The sequence below is a fragment of the Suncus etruscus genome, chromosome X, assembly GCF_024139225.1.
Source record: "Suncus etruscus isolate mSunEtr1 chromosome X, mSunEtr1.pri.cur, whole genome shotgun sequence".
NCBI lineage: Eukaryota > Metazoa > Chordata > Mammalia > Eulipotyphla > Soricidae > Suncus > Suncus etruscus.
The window spans coordinates 40,780,411-40,792,335 of NC_064868.1; the positions used below are offsets into that span (position 1 = coordinate 40,780,411).

Consider the following 11,925-nt stretch of genomic DNA (forward strand, 5'->3'; position numbering starts at 1 on the left):
TGAAAATGGAAGTAGTATCTAAAAAGCAGTAAAGTATCCATTAGTTATTTTCCTCACACTAGAGTAAGGGTTAAAATTAGGGTTCAAGGGCCGGGAAGGTGGCGCTAGAGGTAAGGTGTCTGCCTTGCAAGCGCTAGAGTAGGACGGACATCAGTTCGATCCCCTGGCGTCCCATATGGTCCCCCCAAGCCAGCAGTGATTTCTGAGCGCATAGCCAGGAGTAACCCCTGAGCATCAAACAGGTGTGGCCCAAAAACAAAAACAAAAAATTATGGTTCAAGTATTGTTATATAAAGTATACTGCAGAATGTCTTTGCGGCCTTCCATACAACATTTTGTGGCCCTCCCCTAGAGGAATCTTTTTAGTTTTGTTTTGTTTTAGTTGCTTGAGTCACACACCCCCAATGTTCAAGGCTTACTACTGACATTGCACTCAAGGATTACCCCGACTTTGCCTCCTGCGGCCCCCAGGTAAATTGAGTTTGAGACCCCTGGATATTCACCACCTTTGCCCCTGTGTGTCTCACCAAACTACTTGCTATTTCCGAATGCACTGAAAAATTCCTGAATTGTAACCCCATCCCCCATTCTTCCTGTGTAACCTTACCTACAAGAAAGACCTGCACATTTCTGGGCGGGGTCTTTGGTAGGTAACAGAAAGGTTTGGCCTGAGGGGCAAAGGGAATTTTGCATGGATGGAGGATGGAGAAGGAAGCAGGAGGAGAGATGGCTGAAAGATAAGTTAGAATGCAGGGCTGAATAAGGATCCAGCGTAAATGGTTAGGATAAGCCACACATGTTGGCCAGGCCTGAATAAAGATGATATACCATGAAGACTACCTGTGAGTTTTCTACCTGCCACTACCTGAAATTGCAGACTGCCAGCTGCAGGGAGTTGGAAACACATGGCCTGGGCTGGAGGAGTAAGACCTGTAACCCTCCATCACCATCCACCACCATCCAAACCCATCCAAGGGGCTTAAATGCAACTCTGAATATCTGTATTTTTATGCTATTTTCTCTCTTCAGAAAGCTCTTTCTAAACTCATGTATCATTAAATACCCTCTCATGCTTCAAGATCTCGTTCAAATGTACTCTTTTACTGGATATCTTTCCTGATACTCTCAAACCTGAGTTCCTCCCTGGATAAGTCTGTTCACATGCACATTTTATGGGATTGTTGTTCACAGTTCAGCTGATGTTTGTGAGTAATTACTTGTTGGGCCCAATAACTTGTTGGGCCACCATTTTGTAGCTTAAGTATGGTGTAATATAGGGTGTGGAGAGACATCTTCTGCAGTCTGAGTGTAGGTTTTACTCAGTGTTGATTCTTCAAAATAAAATACCTGCCTCCTGAGCTCTTATCCTGAAAGCAGTTAGACCTGAAGCCAGAGGCTTATTGGTTTAGTTTATCCTAGAACCAGAAAATATGGGGTTTGACTATTATGAGAAAATTTACATTATTTCATTTGATGAGATGAGTTAATTCTTTGGAGCAAGTTTCTATTGCATTATGTTGATCAACTCTCCATCTAAACTTGGGAAATCCACTCGATTTTGTCTGTTTCTAGAACACACCTGGTGGTGCTCTGGGTTTACTACTGACTCTGGGCTCAGGAATGATTCCTGGTGAACTTGGAGACCATATGGGATGCTGAGGATAAAATCAGGGTTACTTGTGTGCATGTCAAATGTTCTACCAGCTCTACTATCTATTATTGCACTGGCCCCAAATTTATTCTTCTTTAAGCATTTTAAACAATGAGAAATAAAGCATCTCTTAATAATTCTTCTGAAATATGCAATTTTCTTCTTCCCTCATATCCTCATATCTATGGTTAAAATGATCACAAAAAACCTACAAAAAACTAATCACTATAAAGAAACAAGGATAGTCAGGGCCGGAGCAATAGCACAACAGTAGGGCACTTGCTTTGCACATGGCCAACCCAGCCAACTGGAACAGACCCTGGTTAGATCCCCAGCATCCCATATGGTCCCCCAAGCCTGCCAGGAGCCATTTCTAAGTGCAGAGCCAGGAGTAATGCCTGAGCGCTGCTGAGTGTGGCGCAAAAAAAAAAAAACAAAAAAGAAACAAGTGTAGTCACAATGAGCTTTTTAAAGAAGAAAAACCAATACATGGTCACTTATTTTACCAGAAATTAAAACATGAAAATATATCACAGGAATGAAAAAGGAAGTTTGAATCAAGAATGATACATCTGAAAGAGAATATAAAGTTCATAAATAAGCTAGACACATGATGTTCACTACATATGATAAAAATGATATCACTAATTGAATTGGTTGGCTCATGAGGATTTTCAACTAAGTTAGTCTAAAAATAGAAAGTTGAATCTGTACCTCAAGAATGGTTGTAAACTAGAACAATCTCTAAATGAACTGGTAACTTAATGTAAAAAGAAAAGGATGAGAAGCTAAAAAAAATTTCAAAAAACATGGATAAACACAGACAACACAGGGAATATGTAAATTTACCCTAAAACTATAAAATTATGCCTAACCTCAGTAATAAGACTAGCAAATAAAAATTTCAATAGAACATTCCCCTGTATCCCATATGGTCCCCCAAGCCAGGAGCGATTTCTGAGCGCATAGTCAGGAGTAACTGCTGAGCGTCACCAGGTGTGGCCCAAAAAACAAACAAACAAATAAAAAGAAATAACAATGTTAATAATGACTCATCATAGTGCCATTTATTAACACAAAATACTGAATACAACCCATTGTCTATTCTAAGGCATAATTAGTTAAAAGGATGCTCAGCATTGTATATAAGAAATTTTCATAAGAAATGGAGGCTATCTCGGGGAGTCGGAAGCTTCAGCAGGAAAGAATGGGAGGAGATGACTCCATGTGCTCTTCACTTGTCCAAATCACAGACCAAAGCGGTGTCTCGGAAATACCCCCCTCCCTCTTGACTATTTCTAAAACACAAAAGGGATACGTGTATCTCCTTTGTATATCTCAGATGTATTCCCTTAACATCTATAACTCTTTTTGAACATCCTCATATAGTGACAATTTTGCCCACTGGGTTTGTTATTTGATTGTTTGATTTTCCCCCTTTGATATTTGTTTTATAAGCAATACTGGTAGAAGAGTATCTCTGTATAGATTTCATGTTTGAACCAAGTTACGGGGAATGTTGAACTTTATTTGTCGGCTCCCAGATGCACCAACAATATCTTGTGGCATTGCTTCTCTTTTGCATAGGCACATTAACATGGGAAAAATAATACATATGCAAACAAGTTCTTATCTAATAGACATGGGAACACATATTTGGTAATGTAATTAGGCCTTTTACCCTGAACATTGGCATAATGATTTGGCTTAGGCCTCAGAAGAATGGGCATCACCCCCACACACCTGAGCAATGGATACCATCTATGGAAACAACCACAATTGTCTATAACATTACTAGGATCCAAGCCTCTACCAGGGAAGACCTACCACTGCTTTGGCATTGACTTACTCTAAAGAGTGCTCCCAACACCCAGACGACTCAGCAACAGTCTACACGCAGGCAGATCGCTCCGCATTTAATGGTATGCTGAAACTAGAGGATGCTCCACATCAGCCTGACATCGATTAAAGAAATGCACAGAATCCAGAGTCTTTAAATATAAGAATCTGATACCAACAATAGCTAAAGTGTGAAAAAGTTTCACCGGGACCTTGAGAATGACTCGAGTTGGACGAACTGGTATGCCTGGAACCCAGAGTCGGTCTTATGCTAATAAACTTCTGGAGTGAGGCCTTTTTGTAATCAGATCAAGAATTTTTTTTCCATTTTCCCATTTTCTGGACCTATGCAAACAATGGCGATTACCACTACTACACCTTTACTATATTTTTTTACACTTATCCTTTAAGGAAAAAAATACAACTAACTTAACTTAAAAACAAATAACTGTAGTAGAATGCCTGTCTTGAATACATGTAGGGGATGGGAAGGGGGAGGGGGTAATGTTACACTGGTGAAGGGGGGTGTTCTGGTTATGACTGTAACCCAACTATGATCATGATACTTAAATAAAAATATATTAAAAAAAAGAAATGGAGGCTATTAAAACATTTTTTGTTTCTATAAGGAAACAAAATGTTTTGACTCATGTCTGAAAGGGACAAGAGAAAAACTAGTGGTGGAGACATATATAGAGGTCAATATCTTAATATCTATTATCCATATAAATTTAACTTTCTACTAAACTAGAAATACAGAATTAATATATACATAAAACTTTTTTCAAGAAGATAGGTAATACTAAGGAATAAATTTTATGCTTTAGAAGAAGCCCAAGTTAAATTTAATTTATTGTGTTTTTTTTTAAAGTTAAAAAAATGGGGGGACCACACTTAGCTGGCTTATTCATGGCTCTGCACTCAAATATCACTTCCGGTAGGGCATGAAGGTCCACATGGGATGAAAGAGATAGGATCCAGATTGGCTGTATGCAAGGCAATTGCCCTACTTGCTGTACTATCTCTCCAACTCCCTCATTGTATTCTTTTCCCATATTGTATTCTAAACTCCTTACTAGGATCTACTGTGACTCTTCACTTGGTATGATGTTTCTACCATATGTTAAAAGAACAAATTATTGTCATCAGAAATCTAGAGAATACTAGTAATATATAATTACATCCATATATTAAGAAAGCACATTTATAGCAGGTACAACATATATGTATGTGTGTATCGGTCCAACAGATGCTCATCAAGAATGCAAACTATAGAGGATTCTTGAATCATTTTGTGCATTAAAAATGTGATTCTTAGCTTAAAGAAGATGGCATGTGGTTGTCAAAGAAGGATTAGAATGATCATTTCCAAGTAGAAATTTACAACCCAAAATACTTCGCTAAGATCAAGCCATTAAATACCATGATTGTTAAGGAAACACCACAGAAACTTGTTCAAGCTATGTAGTCCCAGGGCTAATTTTATTCTCCACTGTTCCATGCCCAAAAGGTTTTGCAGCAGTGTTCTGTATCAGAAGAGTACTATAATTCAAACTTCCTTTTTCACATCTTCATTAACATCTTTTTCTTTATCTTTACTGTTGTTTGCTCTGTCCTCTATCTTTCTCTTTGATGCCATTCAGTCATCTAGAAAGATGTGCAGTGGCATTCACAGGCAATGATTGGCATCAGATTTTTCTCATTATTCTGCCATAGAGTCAGCACTGAAATCGATGGGACACCAAGTGCAATCACAATAAATTGATTGCCATTTGGGTTCTATTGATTACTCTGCCAAATCAACAAGAAGAAGAATAGCTGTGCTGGATGGCAAAAACCAGTGACTACACATCTTTCAGCTGCTATTTGGGGATGGCTAAATGGTGTCTGATTTTGATACTGATAAGAAAATAAAAAAGATATATCCCTAGTAAAAACATTCATTCCTGCCCACTAATAATGTTCTCTTAAATTTACTTTCAAGGGTTGAAATTCACTCATTCATGCTACATATTTTTTGCGGGGGCACACCCAGCAATACTCAGGGATGACTCCTGGCTCTGCTTTCTGGGATTACTCCTGGCTGGCTTGGGGGAACCAAATGGAATGCAAAGGATTAAACCCAGGTCAAGCCAAAGCCAGGATTCTACATCATCTATTACCAGTCCAGCCCCGTTCCCCCTTTCTTTTATTTTGAGGGCTACATCCTGCAGTACCCAGGGCTTACTCCTGGCTCTCCACTCAGGGATCATTCGTGGCACTCTTAGGAGACTCTATGGGGGTGCTGGGAATCAAACCCAGATTGGCCACAAGCGAGGCTATTCTCCTTTTTTAATCTCAAAAAATTGTTTAAGAATTGAAGACTGCTAGAACCATGACTAACTGAATTGCTATAGATATTTCCACTACATACACAGTGAGATATGGAATAGATTAAATCAGCAATAACTTTTAAATATATAGTTTACTACAAAATAAAGATGACCCAGGGATTTAGGGTGTGGAAAGGTTATAGCCTCAGATACAGATGCATATCTTTCTGGCCAACTGTTGAGATTTAATGCTCATATAGGGATAGGAGATGAGACTTAGGGCCCAAGGGAATGTATGCCAGACAAGCACTTAAAATTTATTTAATTTCATAAAACCAGAACTCCAAAGTTGTCCCCTTGGTGAAGGTGTACTAGAAAAATTCTTCTGATTGACTCAATAATTTAACAAAGAATTTTTCTCTGCCCACAGTTGTAGGTGAATGTTTTTTGTTTCTTGTTGGAAAATGAAACTTGCAGGTTTGTGGCACAGAGGGTATGGAGTATGAATTTTCATTACCCACTTGACGTGAGATAACCTCCACATTGGGAAATCAATGTAAGAACTTGTTCCTGAGCAATAAAATCTCTGAGCCACACTGTTGATGGAAATGGAAATGCAGCCTGTAGGGATCCTACAATTCAAGACATATGGGACATCAGAAATATATGATTTTTAATTAAAAAATTCAATTTATTTTAATTTTATTTTTGACTAAGTCACTGTAATCTACAAAGTTGTACATAGTTAAAATTTTTTTTTGGTTTTTCGGGCCACACCCATTTGATGCTCAGAGGTTACTCCTGGTTTAGCGCTCAGAAATTGCCCCTGGCTTGGGGGGACCATATGGGACGCTGGGGGATCGAACCGTGGTCCTTCCTTGTCTAGCGCTTGCAAGACAGACACCTTACCTCTAGCGCCACCTCACTGGCCCCACATAGTTAAATTTTAAGTTTAGTATGTTCCAACACCAGTCCTACCACCAATGTCAACTTCCCTCCATCAGTGTCTCCAAGTTCTCTACTACCACCCCACTACCCAAGCTGGCCTTCACAGGCACATTTTTAAGTTTGATTTTATAGTTTGTATTTCCAAACTTCAGTGTTCTTAACTATGCTGTTGTATATATAGTTAAACCATACTTCTACACCACCAATGTATCTGATACCCTTGGCCCCTCACTCCCATTACTTCACTCCTACTGCTTCTTGCTATCCTCTTGATTTCTTTCTCTCTCTGCATTCTGGAATCAGGGTTGATTGAGTTTTCCCTGTTTAGTACCTGACATTGCCTCATCCTACATCTGTCCTTCCTCTGTTGGCTTACTTCACTTATCATAATCCTCTAATACCATCCAAATTTCAGTAAAAGTAGAATGTGATATTTAGAAATAATTATTTTGTAGAGGGAGGGAGATCTGCTAATTTTAGACCAACTGTACATTTTAAGCATGCCTAAAAGTTATAAAAATAGAAAGCTAAGATAACCTTAATTACAAACTTGCTGCCTGGGCATTGTGTGTTGTTGGTTCAATCACATGTTGCCTGCATAAATATGTCACCAGCACCTCTCCTTTTGAGAGATGTACTTTCCTACTTTCATGCTAGCATGTGTACTGGGGCACTTTCTGCCTTTGGAGAAGCCCATGTTCTCTCTTGAGCACATTACTCTCTCACACACACTCTCTTTCCCCTCTACTAAGAATTTCCAAATAAAATCCAATTTTACTTCAAAATCAAGAAAGACAACTATTATCATCATCATATATAAAAAAGGAGTAATAAAAATCAACCAAAAGAAATTAGGAAACCAAGATAAGGTATGTTTCAAAAATATCAATCAGGATGTTGTAAATAAGGCCAAAGAGATGATACTGGAGATAAGGTCATTGTTTTTTGTGTTACCAGCCCCAGTTTGGTTCTCAGCACCACATATTGTCCTCCAAGCACTGCCAGGGGTCTCTTCTGAACTCAGAGCCAGAAATAGCCCTTGCAAACCACTGTGTGTGGTTCAACCCTCTCCTCAAGTGTTAAAATATTTTAAAGTAAGCAGATAAAATATATCAACTTAAAAGTAATAAACTATCACATTTTGTTCAAAGATTATTTAAATATAATGCAAAAGTGCTTGAAAGTCAAGGGAGGAGGAATAGACATATGTCAAGCAAAAATAGCAAGAAATCATGCATTCTTTGTCGCAAATGAAAAACATTTTAGGGCAAAAGGACATTGTTGGATATTGAATAGTTAGTTACATGGTAACTAAAGGAAAATATAACTGGATATACAATATTCATGAACTGGGCTATCATTCCAGCCCAATTAGCAGAAGAAAATATGCTTCATGTACAAAAAATGAAGTTCTTACTATTTGCTTAATATTTTGTCTCTTATGATGCTGTTCTTTTGATTGTGTCATTAAGATGTCAGTCAGAAGGTGTTTGTCAGGAACCCTTGTTCATTACATCTACGAAAGAAATTTGTCTGCCCTCAGCTTGAACTCAACCTGAGATATGGTGGCCAGGATAAAACATAGGAAAAGAAAATAAAGACAAGAGTTCTTAAAAATATTGTTTGTCAATATTGAAAACTACAGTGTCTAAAAGAGAAAAAGGAAGAGAGAATAAAAATGTCTGCCACAGAGGCAAGCAAAAAGGAGCATGGGAGGAAACTGGGGACATTAGTGGCAGGAAATATGAACAGGTGAAAGGTGTTGGACAATGAATGACTGAAGTTCAATTATGAACAACTTTGCAACTGTATCTCATAGTGATTTAATCAAATAATTTATTTAAGGGCCAGAGAGATAGCATAGAGGTAGGGTGTTTGCCTTGCGAGCAGAAGGATGGTGGTTCGAATCCCTGCATCCCACATGATCCTCCGAGCCTGCCAGGAGTGATTTCTGAGTGTAGCGCCAGGAGTACCCACTGAGCACTACCAGGTGTGACCCAAAAACCAAAAAAAAATGTATTTAAAATATAATTTGTACCTTTCTTATCAACATATTTAAGCATTCTTAATAGCCTTATAGTCTTACAAGAAAATTGCAGACATATAGAGAAACCCTTTGCTTTATTGAACATTTTCCTAATCTTATTTCTGTGAATATAGCATCATACCAGAACCTGTGTTGGCAGAATGACGGCAAACAAATAACAAATTGAGTCTGACCTTAGTCTCTAATCATGAGTTTAGATGTCCCATTGATATAATAGAAAGACGTTTTTGTTTTCATTTCTTTTTACATTAAGCTCAATAAAGCATTCTATAGTTCTAAAGCCTATGATTACTGCCTTGCATGTATGACAAGCTTAAGAATTAGTCTTGTCTTTATAAAAAGTTTCAGATGTTCCAGTTTCCAAACAATATTCTAATTGTAGATTACTGGAGGTTGGGATCAAAGATCTTGTTATGTTACAGAAAGATAAAGATTCAGGTAAAGGTAAAGTTTAAAAGTAAAGGTAAAGATAAAGATTCTATAAATCTGTCCCAAAACACTTGAGATCACTGAGCCAATTTTAGAATATCAATGTAGTGCTTACAATATCAATACACATTAGGACTTGTAAATCTGTAACATTGGTCTGAGCTGAGAGTATAACAAGAATAACAACCTACAATAATACATAAAACACATGTATAGATGATTATACACAAAACCATGCACAAAATACATGTATATATTGTACACAAAATATAAACAGTTTGTACACAAAGTACATGATTATACTGTACACAAAATGTGGCTTGATCTTTCCGGCCCATCTTTTTCCATCTTTTCTTTCTGCTTTTTTCCATTCTCAAGAAGTTTGTATTCTCTCTTGAATAAGTATTGCCACTCATCTATCCCCTTATGTCCAAGCAAATGTTATTCAATAAAAAGCTATCTTCAGTGGCCTGATTTTCTCATCCACACCGAGAGAAAATTTTCCTGACACCACAAACAAACAAACAAACAAACTGGGATATGGCAATGAGAAGGTATGGAGCCAGTGGTTGTTGGTTGTTCCGATGACAATATGCTTCAAGAGTGGAGAAACCCTCAATCTCTTAGGCCATGGAAATTTTCTTCCTTCCCCAATACTTACTGTGCCTATATAAAAAAAAGAGTGGGGTAACACCAAACCTTGCCACTCCAGCATTCCTTTTTCTTGTTTTGTTTTGTTTTTGCCTGTTTTTGATATTATTTTCCTTCTATTTTTTCTTCCACTTTTTCTTTTTTTTCACTCTAGTGGATATTATTCGGCGATTTTTTTTCTTTTCTTTTCTTTTTTTAGTAGTTGATACCAATTTTTTCTTCTCTTTTCCTTAACCTTTTTATCTCCAACAGAATAGCATAACTTGAATCATTCAGCCTTATAACTTGAGGGGGGAAAAGGATGATGCCAGGACCAGTCATATGAACATGTAGTGTAAATAAAAAATGACCAGACTGGATCACCAAACAGAATACATACCCAACCTACAACAAGCTGTAAAGTGGAGACCAATAATACTAGTATTCTGGGGTGGGGGGGTAAAGGAGGGAGATATGGGAGACATGCTGGGAACAGGAGTGGAGGGAGAACAACATTGGTGCTGGGAATGCCCTTCATTCATTGTCACTATGTACCATAAATAATTCTGTGTAATGAATTTCAGTCACAATAAAAATTAATAAAAAAGTTATCATGCCTCAAATATGTAGACTGTACACAAAATGCATATGTAGATATGAGACAGATTAGTTGGTGGACACTAACTGCCATGACTACCTAGCTGGTGACTTAGCATTTTACTCTTTTACAGCATGTGCAAGTTCTTATCTTCAAACAGACAGGATTAGAGACAGGAAACAACATGAAATGGACAAATCCAGAAAATATGTAAGTTAAGAGAATAGAAAGGAAGGAAACAAACAAGAAGCCTCCCACAGTGAGAAGCAGTCCTCTGAGCAGGTGGAAACCTTTCTCCTTCAATACCTTATTAACTAGGCACATGGATGAGCAATTTTAACTGAATCTAAAACAGGTGAACAGGTAAAGCAGGAGGCAGGATTTTTTTTAGATAGGCAATTCACATTTTATTTTTTCCAGTGACATATTTACAGTTGAATATAAATTATAGGCCTGCTTGTACACCAAAGCCAGGAACTTTGGGTGGTTCACTCAAAGAGGTTAGACCACGAGCTGGCTCACAAGAGAAACGTTCACTCCTTGGACTAGTTTTTGGAACTTTGCCAGCTTTCAGCTCCTCAATAATTTCTTCAATATCCTTAGGTGTCAGATCCTCATAGTACTTGTCATTTATTTGAACCATTGGTGCATTTATACATCCCAAACATTCCACCTCTATAAGAGTAAAAAGTTTGTCAGGTATAGTCTCCCCAACCTTTATTCCAAGTTTTGTCTGAATAGCCTCCAGGATGCTATCGGAGTTTCGAAGCATACAAGGTGTAGTAGTGCAGACCTGAATGTGATACTTTCCAACTGGTTTTCGGTTATACATTGTATAAAAAGTTGCAACTTCATACACTCTCATTGGAGGTACTTGTAAAACTTCTGCAACCTTGTTCATGGCAGAGATGGGCAGCCATCCATGTTGCCTCTGTGCTAAATCCAGGACTGGAAGCACAGCTGATGTTTTATGTCCTTCTGGATAGTTTTTCACAATTGCTTCTATCCTCTTATAGTTTTCTGGTGTAAAATCAAATGGAGTATCTGGGTTATTCTCGAGTATCTCTGTGCACAAATAAGGCTCCTCCAGCTCCATTTGCACAGTAGTCTTACGAAAGCTCCTTATGTGCCTTCCCCCACTGGGCGGCGAGTAGTGCGGGCCTGGAGCGTCATGGAGAGGAACATGGCAGCCCGAACCTTTCCTTTCCCCGGAGCCTTTCAGGTGGCAGGATTTTGATATTATTTTCTAGTCCAGGTTCTTGGGTACATCATGGATCTAGCTTCCTGATGCATGCTAGTAATTTCTTCATTAGGACCATTCTTTTTCTATTCTGTCCTTCCCTACTTCCCCTTTCTATGCCCCTTGTCTAGATACCCCTTATCTGAAAGTTACAACGATTCTACTAACTGTATAAAGCAGGTCTTTGAACAATGTCATTTCAAGGAGGCATTTTTTGAAGTTGATAAAAAG

General features: G+C 38.1%; 1 pseudogene; it reads right to left on the reverse strand.

Annotated features, from left to right (window-relative positions):
- Positions 1 to 10,835: 10,835 nt before the first annotated feature.
- Positions 10,836 to 11,639, reverse strand: LOC125999131 (NADH dehydrogenase [ubiquinone] flavoprotein 2, mitochondrial-like; annotated as a pseudogene).
- Between the last annotated feature and the right edge of the window lie 286 nt (positions 11,640 to 11,925).